This window comes from Mytilus trossulus, chromosome 1, assembly GCF_036588685.1.
Source record: "Mytilus trossulus isolate FHL-02 chromosome 1, PNRI_Mtr1.1.1.hap1, whole genome shotgun sequence".
NCBI classification, from domain to species: domain Eukaryota; kingdom Metazoa; phylum Mollusca; class Bivalvia; order Mytilida; family Mytilidae; genus Mytilus; species Mytilus trossulus.
The window spans coordinates 25,665,333-25,678,038 of NC_086373.1; the positions used below are offsets into that span (position 1 = coordinate 25,665,333).

Genomic DNA, 12,706 nt, shown 5'->3' on the forward strand with positions numbered 1-12,706 from the left:
CTATACCTCTAATAACTGCGTGTCTGCCCTTTTATGTATCCACCACAAAATTGACACATTTCAAGCTTTATCTACTGAATTTATTCCTCATATCCTCCAATTTGCACTCTTGCTCCCTGAAAATAAAATGTAGTCCATTTATAAAATTGTGAACTTTTTTCTCCTAAACAGCAAATCTTATCCAAGAAAATTATCTTGTATGATGTAACTTCAAATGCAATAACTCTATCTAATGTTTACCTATACTTAATGATTGATTGATTGATTGATTGATTCTTTAACACCACTTTCAGCACTATGGTGCTATTTTGATTAGCAATCTGTTTTTGTTTTTTTTGGTGGTGGTCAGGTGGAGTGCTAGGAGAGAAACACCAAACTTCAGTAGAAAAACTGACAATCCTAGACAGTTGAGATTGGGAGTTCACATAAGTGATTCAAACTGACAATCCTAGACAGTTGAGATTGGGAGTTCGCATAAGTGATTCAAACTGACAATCCTAGACAGTTGAGATTGGGAGTTCGCATAAGTGATTCAAACTGACAATCCTAGACAGTTGAGATTGGGAGTTCGCATAAGTGATTCAAACTGACAATCCTAGACAGTTGAGATTGGGAGTTCACATAAGGGATTCAAACTGACAATCCTAGACAGTTGAGATTGGGAGTTCACATAAGGGATTCAAACTGACAATCCTAGACAGTTGAGATTGGGAGTTCACATAAGGGATTCAAACTGACAATCCTAGACAGTTGAGATTGGGAGTTCACATAAGGGATTCAAACTGACAATCCTAGACAGTTGAGATTGGGAGTTCACATAAGGGATTCAAACTGACAATCCTAGACAGTTGAGATTGGGAGGTCACATAAGGGATTCAAACTGACAATCCTAGACAGTTGAGATTGGGAGTTCGCATAAGGGATTCAAACTGACAATCCTAGACAGTTGAGATTGGGAGTTCACATAAGTGATTCAAACTGACAATCCTAGACAGTTGAGATTGGGAGTTCGCATAAGGGATTCAAACTGACAATCCTAGACAGTTGAGATTGGGAGGTCACATAAGGGATTCAAACTGACAATCCTAGACAGTTGAGATTGGGAGTTCACATAAGGGATTCAAACTGACAATCCTAGACAGTTGAGATTGGGAGTTCGCATAAGTGATTCAAACTGACAATCCTAGACAGTTGAGATTGGGAGTTCGCATAAGTGATTCAAACTGACAATCCTAGACAGTTGAGATTGGGAGGTCACATAAGGGATTCAAACTGACAATCCTAGACAGTTGAGATTGGGAGTTCGCATAAGTGATTCAAACTGACAATCATAGACAGTTGAGATTGGGAGTTCGCATAAGTGATTCAAACTGACAATCCTAGACAGTTGAGATTGGGAGTTCGCATAAGTGATTCAAACTGACAATCCTAGACAGTTGAGATTGGGAGTTCGCATAAGTGATTCAAACTCACAATCCTAGACAGTTGAGATTGGGAGTTCGCATAAGTGATTCAAACTGACAACCTCATTGTTGATTGACAGGCTAGTGATACAGTAGTGGACTCCTTATACCACTGGGCCACCAAGGCCCTGCTATTACTGAATTAAAGCACTTACTTATCGCATTTGTGAGTATCGTCCCTTTTCTTAGGTATGAAATAATTCAATCAAATACTGAAATATAACAACACAAATAATGCCACCTTCGTTTTTAAAAGATACAAATACACATGTTCTACAAAACATCGGACGAAATATTTGGGAAATTTGGTCAGGGGAGGTAATTTTGAAAAAGCATCTTAAATTCAGGGGAAAATAATGAACTATTAAAATAGAAATCTAAATCCATTACTTTTTATATTATTTTGTGCAATATTAAGAACGCAATTAATCAATCACTAAATGACAGTTTAAAAAAATTAACTAAAAAAAAGTGTAAATTCTGAACAATACCCCAAATATTACTTTCCTTTAAAGAAAATAAAATACAAATCCTGGCATACTCAGACAGATGTAATATTCATAACATTCAGATTAACAATCAAATCAATAGAACAAATGTAGAACAAAATTGTGTAAAAATGATTTTATTGAGGAATATATATAGATTTAGTCAGTCTAGTTGTAAGGAAATTGGACATTCAACATTCATAAAAGGAAATAAAAGTATGAAATATTCAAGAATAAGCACCTTTTTTCTAAACAGTTTTTCCATCAATGAAGTCACTTAAAACATTGCTAGTTATGAGAGTGCAATTCAATGTTGTATTATTACATTGGTGAGGGTCTTTGCAGCACAGTACAAACCAGTTTCACAACATAATAGATATAAATTCCTACATGAGGCGACATAGTTCTGTTTTGTGCTGATAATTTTTTTGATCTGGACATAATTGTTAGTGCATTTTATTGACATTGTCTGTAAAATTGGTTATTTTTACCAGAAACATATATACAATGTATCTATTTGTCTCTGTCTTTTATAGACTTAATTGAATTGATGTGCTAACTCGTACTTTCAATTTCAAACATAACATGCAGTCTTTTTGACATTATTCAATTTGTGAGCAAGTCAGCCAAGTTTAAATATATATAAACTCAATCAAAATTCAACTTTTATACCTCAAATTTTCCCCATGCAATGTTATTAAGGTTTCAATTGTAATGTACCCTCTGATCACCTTTAATACTAAAAAGGGCCATAATGGCAATTATATGTCATTAAACATATCAACATCAATTAGCTAATTTTTGAGATGATGCGCTGGAAAAGCCTAAAGGCTAAAATATAAATATGTAATTGTATCTATAGCAATATGAAAAACATAGATTTTGCTTATCCTATACCCCCAAAAAGAGTGTGTAATAAAAAATAATAATTTTACACAGTCACTGGACTTATATAAATTCAACTCACAAAAGCTAATTATTTACTTGCATTATATATAGTTACCCAATTTAAAAGTGGAAAATATCCAAATATAGAAAAAGAAATTTAGTAATGTTTCAACTAGCGTTAAGAAGACTTGCAAGATTGATATTCCAAAAGTTTGTAGTAATTTTCAGTTGTTGCATCATAATCTTAACGTGTTGGTTTAATAAATGAAGTTGATCCTCCTATATCGTCATTTTATCAGAAGATATCTTCTTAATACTAAACAAAGCTCTTTTAATGGCAAAAAAACACAAAATGTCTTCCGAAATGTGACGTCAATTAAAAATGATGCATTACATTGATCCAATTTAGGCAAATATCATTTCACAAATTGCACATGAGCTTGATCTCTAAATTTGGAATTATTTCTTTAGAAGTCTCTGAGGTCTTTATAAATGGATCGGTCTTGGTCAATTGACACAAGGAAAAGAATTAATACTACAATAAAAGTAGAAAATATTCGCTTTGTTAAATACGTTAAAAGGGGAGCTCAGAGAAGAATTAGTCAAAAGTGTTTTCATAAATCCATATAAAGTTTGCTTGATTTGAACAATTTTTCTTTCGTTGATGATCTGGAGATCCCAAGGGAAATAAGATTGACTCACCAGGTCTTCAAGGAGTATGATTTAAATATTTGCTTTTCGTTAGAATCAAAAACTTATAAATACTACTGGCATTAAATTTTAACTGTATTTACATTTTAAAGGGGATGAAATCCATTTTTAATCAGACAAATAAATTTCTGATTGAAGTCAAAGCAATTTTCAACACTACATGTATGAAAAGAATTACTTTTATTCATCATCTGTTGCTGCTATCTTGTTCTTTGATTTAGTTACTTTGAAATTCATAGGGATCACCTAAAAAGGAATTATCCTAACTATGACATTTGAAACCTCTGATTTATAATTTAGAAGACATAGTCTGAAAACTAAACTTTTCTAAAATATCAGATCTATTTATAAGGCACTGTGAAATTTGTCTTTGCCCTTCATATGGTCCCAAACTTGGTCTCAATTGTACCTTTCAAGAGTTGTTTTCATACACATTTGCATGGTGATAGTTCATCATATGATTTATAAGTTATTTCTTGAAATCAAAATTTAATTTATGCTTAATTTGAGTCTACTGATTGCAGCAGACATCCTTTTGTGTGAGATATGGAACCTTGAGGTACAATTTAATAGATCCATTGACTAATACTGAATTAGTTGTCCAGAAACCAGAACAGAAAAACCCTTATTCTTCTTTGGCAACGAAATGAAAGCATTATACAAGCGCATATTTTTGCATTCATATAAAAATTATGGACCAGACACCAATTAAGTAAGATTTTGCTATCAAAGTGGTCAAAGGTCAAAGTCAAGGTCAGAATGATCTTAATTCAGTTTATGAAGCACCCTAGAAGCCCATGATGACACTGCATATAAAGTATAGTTAACCTTAGGCTGTGTTCACATTGACCTAAACTCAGTGTTATGTTAGTGTAACTCACACATAAACTAAACATAATTACGTTCCCATTGATAACACTCAATGTTTACATGTAGTTTAAATCATGTTTTGCCTACATGCAGTCGATAGTCGATGTAGGCCTTGTGTAGGTTCAGTGTACACAAAACTAGGCATTCCAAACTGTAATTTTTCTATTTATACGTAAAAAAAGAAACAATTTTTATATAAAATTGATACTTATAACACTTATTAATAAAGTTCTTTACAGAAATATTTGTCTAAACTTGATATATTTATTTGTTATAAAACACTTTACGTAGCCTTTTTAGCCCCTTATCAAGACTCATCCATCATCTTTGCCGAACACATAATTTATTAGGAAAGGTCTTCCCATCACAGGCACTTGTTTCTGTAAATATATGGTTTACTATCCATACCAGTACAAAATGTTTTTTTTGTACTAGTATGGATAGTAAACCATATATTGACAGAAACAAGTGCCTGTGCTTCCCATATCGACTGGACGTACACACTTGACAGAAATATTTGCCACTGGTATTTTTTCAAACAACGATTCACTCATTAATGCATTACTGAAAAAGGGTGAGGTTACTTGTTTGTTTGTGTAGAATCTCTGATCCGTTAAAATACAATTAGAAATAAAAAAAAAATATATCACCCTCTTCTTTTGCCAAAGAAAAACTTGTAGAAAAAATATCATTTGAAACAAACAGAAAAGACAGAAATGTACTGATCCTTTAAATCGCAATTCTTTTTCTCTGTCTATAAGCAAGCTGATGCAGCCTTTTTTTTTAATGCGTAGTCGAGACATCTTTAAACTACTGCAAATCATCCAGAATTACTTTCTTAAAGGAGCAACCACTTTACTTTAAAAACAAAAGGGGGGGGGGGGGGGGGTCTGAGTCCGAATTTTTTCTCGCGCGAAAGTTAATATTTATTTCGATGATAGCAATTCAATATTTAACACTATAATGTATGGGGAAACTTTGGATTCAGAATATTTTTTCATTCTAATCATCTGTATGACGCAATTTTTTTTAATCAAATTGTGGAAAAATCCATCCCCCTTTTTTTTAAAGTCAAATGGTCGTTCCCTTACTGCTAGAAAAGTTGTTTGAAAGTTTGAATTCGGTTTCTACGTAATGAACATTTAAATGACATATAGTTTACAAGTGTGAACAAATCTTATGTACAGGTAACTAAACAAGGTGTATAGATGTGGACAAATCTTATGTGAAACTAGTGTACAGTTCATTAAACCAAATGTAAACATGTTTACTGTACACGGCGTTTGGTGTGAACACGGCCTTAGTTTTAAAGTGTAACAGTTATGAGCTGAACACACTTAAATAATGTTTAACTATTATAGTGGTTGAAGGTCCAAAGTAAAGGTCAAGGTGACATAAATTTAATAATTGACATATCTGCGGCCCATGATGCAAACTGCTACCATGTTTGGTTTTCAGTTTTAGGTTACAAAAGATCTGTTCCAGACACAAATAAGAAGAAGATCTCATCTCATCTGTCCAACAAAATCTTGTCTAATTTGTCAGGCAAGTCACACCAAGTAATGATGTGGGATCAAATGGACTTTCAGGCCAGGTTAGTTAAAAAGAAATACAAAATTCAAAATCAAGTCAACTATGATGGGACAAACCATATAACTGTCTGGATAAAATCTCTTTCTAACATTAGATTCTGGTAAATTGAAATTTAAAACCCACTGGAGATAAGCTGCTTAAGCTATAAGAATGTGTTTTGCCTTAATTCCTTCATCCTGTTTTACTTATCTGTCCAATTACTACATCAAAACACAGCAATTAACAAAGAATTACAAGGAAGTAAGTTCATAAAACATATGTTTGATGCCTACAAGGATTTGTCTGTTGAACACATCATTAGGTATAGATGCAATTAATTAAAAGATGCCAAGTCCAACCTGTTGTTAAATCTGTATGAAGAAGTGTGTCACTTTATCTTATTTGTTAAAATTGAAACTCAGAAAAACTTGGGTGCATCTATTGCAAATTAGTTTTTGTGAAATTTGTGTACTGGTTGAAATGTAAAATTATAAATGAACAGATCACTATATAACATATGGTCTTCAAAAAATCCGTTTTTTTTCTCAGCAGATTGCACTCTTCACAGTTTTTATTGTTGTTAGTATGCACTATCTAATTTTAAAGTACATTTAAAAGTATACAAACAACTAGGGGTTTCTAGATAGTTAATCTGCCAACAAATTGCCATTTTACATATTCTTTATTACCTTTTTCTATCTAAATTTTTATCTGGACACAAATATTCATTTTTAAACATGCAGATTTCAAAGGGTTTTCAAGTAATATCAAGACAAATAAATGATTTTTTTAAATCTTTTTTCTTGAGTTCCATGTGTATAAATATTATCTTTCTTAAATTCAGGATAAAATTTTCTTCACTCATTCCAAAGCTCCTCCCAATAAATCTAAAGTCCTCCATAAACAATCATAACAATATCAAATACCAATGAGATCTAAATTTTCTCCCTCCATCCTTTATCCTTATCAAGATCCAAAAACACTAAAAAAAGTAAATAAAAATCATTAAAGGGCAGTAACTCCAGTTAAAAAATCAATCAACAGTACCTTGCCTTGACTATGTTAATTTCGGCTTCTGGTGCATATCTTGTATTAAGCCATTTTTTTAGGAAATTATTTGGTAATTCATGATGAGAATATTTAAAATCAAAGAAGAAAATTGTTATGGCTCACATCTTAGCCCATTATAATCTTAATTTTGGAATGCAACATTTTTTTTGAAAAAAGCCACTTATCTCATGATGATTAATGTTTCAATCACAAAATCCAAACAAAATTAGAAAACTATGGCAACACAGATTTTACACAACTCATAAGTTTGGTATTCATAATTTTTAAGCATACTAGTTTTATTTAGATTTTGTGGTTGAACCATAAGTTTTAAGGGTTTTCTACAATTTAAAATAGCTAGTCTTGGAAAGATTTAAAAAAAATTATGAAATAATATTTTATAATAAGACATCAAAAGTTTCAGACCATTAATTCTTACTGACCATTATCTAATCAGCGAAGATGGTGGTGCAAAATACCATTATCCTCATTAGTTAAGCCTAATTACTGTAAAAAGGATACTCTTCTAACATATGGTTAGATAATAGAATAAAACAAAAATTTGATCTCTATGACCTATACATGGTTATCTGTAATATAATAAGTGATCTTTTTCCTTTATACACATGTTGTCAAATGATACGTCTATATAGAAATTATCTCCCCCTTAAAAAAGTTCTCCATTTTTGCTCTCTGGCCAGAGAAAATTGTGAAAAAATGGTTAAAGGACAACTAAAAAGAAAGTTACAGTTATAATAATTTCCCCTAACCTTTAATAATTCATTTTTTCAAATTCTAATCCTTCATCATATGTGATAATTTCATTTCAATCATCATCAATTGATTATTGCTGATGTTTGTTGAGATGCAAGTCCAAGTGGTTTCTTTCAGAGGCAGATTTATAGGGGGCCTGGGGGCCCATGCCCCCCCCCCCTTTTGGGAAAAAATTTGGTTGCTTATATAGGGAATCATTGAAGCGTGACTAGAGCGAACCCCCTCTTAGGTCAGTCAGTAGGCCCCCACTTATGTAAATATCTGTATCCACCACTGTCTTCAATAGTAAGTATCATATGCATACACTTTTATTGTCTCTTGAATTTTGTAAAAACAAGTGAAACTGTGAGCTACTGCTCACTGATGATACTCGCCGCAAGTGGATAATATTAATAGTGTAAAAATATGCAAGTGTTCGGTAAACAGGAAGTTGTCGAGAGATGAATCTGAAAACGCATCACACGGTATAGCGGACTTATATAAATCCTGAAACCAAATTTCAGAAATCCTTGTATTGTAGTTCCTGAGAAAAATGTGACGAAAATTTTCAACTTGGCTATCATGTGTAAAATCATACAAGTGTTTGGTAAACAGGAAGTTGTCAAGTGATCAATCTGAAAACGCATCACACGGTGTAGCTAACTTAGATAAACCCTGAAACCAAATTTCAGAAATCCTTGTATTGTAGTTCCTGAGAAAAATGCGACGAAAAATATTCATGGGACGGACGGACTGACTGACGGACTGACGGAAGGACAGACAGAGGTAAAACAGTATAACCCCCTTTTTTAAAGCAGGGGTATAAAAATCTGAATACTGGTAGTTTTATACGTATTTTCTGTATTTTCATATTAAACAAACTTATACACAAACTCAACTTTAATCAGCCAAAATCTAGCCACAATTTTGCAATATTTTCATTGTTATGTTTTAATAGAGACCATTTGTCATATTTGAAGGAAACAATCACAGCATCTGATAATGATGACCTTCAAGGGACTGGCAATAATAGTATGCTGTTAATTTTCATCAACACAAAATTTAGTACCATGATGTGATGTAGCTTACTGTCACAATAAATTTATGTAAAACAACAAAGAATTAAATTAGACAAAATTAAAAACTTATAATCTACAAAAATCCAGACATAATCTCAATTTTCCTGTAACAGATGTCAAATGGGGAAAATGCTGTTTAAAGATGCTTTCACATGTCATCTGTCCCTCCCTTATCAGCTGTTTCAAAGATTTGTCCCTCCCAAAAGACAAATCAACAACTTGTATCAGGTCTCAATAATTGAAGTTCTGATTAACAAACATATTACTTGTCAAAATGCTGTGATTCTAATCCCCTTGGAAATTTTAATGGTTAAAGACTTAATTATGGCTTTGTAAACTGTCTAAAATGGTACTCTTCAGAGCTTTCAAACAAGACATAATGCAAATCATGTGCTGTCTTTAAACCACAGCATTCAGAGACATGTTGAAGTTGTTAGTTAACATTTGATAAAAGATAATGCACTTTTTAGCACATAAAAGCTTGGTTTGAAAGAAATGTTTTCTAAACTTCATGATACAAGTGACAAGACATGAGAACAGATTTTTCTCTTTTTTTTGAAGTTTTCTTTATATCTAAAACATTGTTTATGATATTAGAAGAAATTAGATGTAGACTTCAACAGCAAAATTCTACGAAATCAGTAAAAAGAGATAAGAAATACTCTAAATTCCTTTTTTTTCCTTCACGATTTTTGTGTCTACTCAATTTCATGGATTGGACAAATTTTGCATTAATACTTGTAAAAAACTCATCTAACAAACAAAATCAACAAAATATTTCTTCTTTTTGTATTTTTTATTAATGCATATATTTCTGCACTCTTCCAATACTGCACATGCTGTAAGGCGACTTTTTTATTTTGTTGCATTGAAATTTGGTTTGGGTTTTTTTTTGGAAAAAAAATCCCTACCACTATGCCTAATTATGGAAGTAAAAATTAATAATTCGATTATGCTTCAGATTATCTAAAAAATATTTTTTTAAAGGAACTAGCTCCTTTATTCAATTGAAGATAATTCTCACTACTGAAAAAGAGATTATGTACTGTTTTGTTTTCAACATATAAAATGAAATTTACATGGACTTAACAGAGGGTAAGTTTTCTTATCACAAACTTTTTTGAAAAATAAAAGTATTGAGTATAAATGCAAACTTTCTTCATACAGTATGGGGTGCAATTAATGACTGATAATTTATCAAGCAACTGGTGATTCAAATTATTAATTTATATGAAATAAAAGTTCCAATGTTACCCTCTTTGTTCATATTTTATATTTCCAAGGAGCACAAAACATTTAAAACTAGAGGTTCTATTTTGAGCCTGTGTGGCTCACCTTGATCTATGTGCTTATTCAACAGAGGACATTCTCCATACTTAAGACGAGAAATAAATTCATTACAAAAAACTCTGTTTTGTTTATTTTTTATTGCTCATCATTAAAGCCTGTTAAGTTTCTCTCTATCCTTTTTAATTTTTACTCAAAACACAAAAGAGGTTTAAAAATTAAGGGCAATCACTCCTATAAAAAGTGACAGTCTACTAACTTTATAAGCAAAATTCAATTGTTTGTAGATCTTAACTTGTGCTCAATTTTGTGATTTAAAGTGTAAAGTATCTAACTATATCATAACTTTTATAATATGAGGCAAAAAGCAAAAGTGAAATTATCCATATTTTATATCAAGTGCACATTTCTGAAATTACAATAATTACACAATTACAAAGTAAACATTTTATTTATTTCTAAGAAAGTCATCAGTAAATATTCTATGAATTCTATTATAAAAGGGAGGCAAGTAAGGATGGCACAAATATCTTTTTATGACCTAAGAGAACATGTGAATTTCTTTCATATAATCTTTTTTATTGTAGCAGTAAATGTTTATAAACAACATCCTTTCAGGTTAATCAAGGAATTTTTTATATCACAATCTACGACTATAGTTAATGCACGTGAGTTAATGTAAACCATTCCTTAAGTACATTAAAGCTATACATAATATAAAGTGATGTGGATGTAATAAAAAACTCACAAACTCAGTAGAAACAAATAGCTTACGTCTACAAGAGAATGGGTAGCATCCATTAATCAATTAGCCAACTATATATAAAAGTATATATTGCCGTCAGAAATAAAATATAATTCTGCCATATTTCAGATGAAGATTAATGTTAAAAACTTGCAGATTTCTTATCATTTTGATTTGGTTGAATTCCCATGATATTATTCCAGTTACATTTTTCTCAAGATTTGAGAAGATAACAATTCCCTAAGTGCTATCATCCATCTTCAGCAATGAGCCATTACTTTAATGCTGTTATTTTTTCAGTACTTATCATGACGAATATGACATTTCTGTATTTGTTTTTTTCTTTTCTATTTATCATCTTTTTTTTATCATTATTTCAATTCAAACATTTTGATCATTATTAATATTTCTCTAATTTTTCATATTGACTAACTTTTCAATATTCAAATCAATCTGAGTAAACATATTCTTCTTGTTCATTTGAACTCTTTAGCTAAAAGGGCTGCATTTTCACCTCAAATTTTATTCTGAGTACAGACAAATAAACCTGTGCATCTGGAAAAGTTTCAAGGCATAGCATGCCCTAGATAAATAAAATAATAATGCATTGTATGGTTTACAAACCTAACTGGATTTTGCTGTGCACTTTTTTTTCATTTTTTTGGGGCAAAACAATCAACATCGATAAAGACTTTTTGTAAGGCATTTACATTAATTAGTAAAAAAAAACATCTTTTCTATGTAATAATCAAAGAAGGTAACTTATCCTTAACCACTGAATGCTGAAAAGACTGTAAAAGGTCCTTGATCAGTGGTTCTACAAATATTAAGATTAACAAGTCTTTACAAAGTTAATTAATCATGCAAACCTCAAACTCCTTTCTAAAAGCAGATTAAATGTAATGTTTATAATAATTTCACTCATTTACAAGTCAAAATAAGCTGTCAAAGAGAAATAACTTCTAACAAAAGCTTATTTTAATTATCTGACTAGCAATTTCATGGAAATAAAATTCATTTAAATTTCAATAACACTCTCATTGTACCAAAGAAAAGAACAATAAGCATTTGTCGCAAATAAATGATTTCTTAAAAGGCAAAACACAATCTATGAAAACAATAATCCCTTTTTATTAATGAAAGAAACCATCAACCTACAATATACGTATTCAGTAAACAGGAAGTTGACGAGCAACAAGCAACAGATCTGAAAACTAATTACACGGTAAAAGCATGTACATATGAAGTGGCGTTTTGCATTTGCGCCTATCTGCACTTCATTTGCGCTGATTTTTTCTTTCATTTGCGCCGATATTTTCTTTCATTTGCGCCGATTTTTTTTACAGGTAAATTACAGGTGAATAGATATTATATAAATAACACATAGCTGAGAAGGTGATAGAGCAGATTGGTACCCCGAGAAAACATTGTCAACCGCGGCGAAGCCAAGGTTGACAATGCCTTTTCAAGGGGTTCCAATCTGCTCTATCACCCTCTCAGCTATGTGTTATTTAATTTATTATACTGAATGTCCTATAATTTTTGGCTTTTACAGATTAATTTTATTTTAAAAGTATTTTCTATGACGTCACGTTCATAACAACTTTACGGGTATTAGAAAAAAACAACTTCATTGTTCTATGAATAATCGATTTCTGATTGGTCTAGACGAGAGGGTAACATTAAAAAAAAATTGTCACCCGCTCAGCCATGTGATAGAGTAAATTGACACCCTTGTCTTAGCCAATCAAAATATGGCATTTTAACGTGAAGTATAATAAAAGAAGATGTGATATGAGT

At 31.4% G+C, this 12,706-nt stretch overlaps 1 long non-coding RNA gene across 1 annotated transcript in view; it reads right to left on the reverse strand.

Annotated features, from left to right (window-relative positions):
• LOC134707207 (uncharacterized) overlaps positions 1–12,706 on the reverse strand; it is a 43,366-nt gene continuing 30,660 nt past the window's right edge. The window contains exon 7 of the long non-coding RNA XR_010105689.1: positions 1–116. This is a non-coding gene — a long non-coding RNA (uncharacterized LOC134707207). The remainder of the gene's footprint in view (positions 117–12,706) is intronic.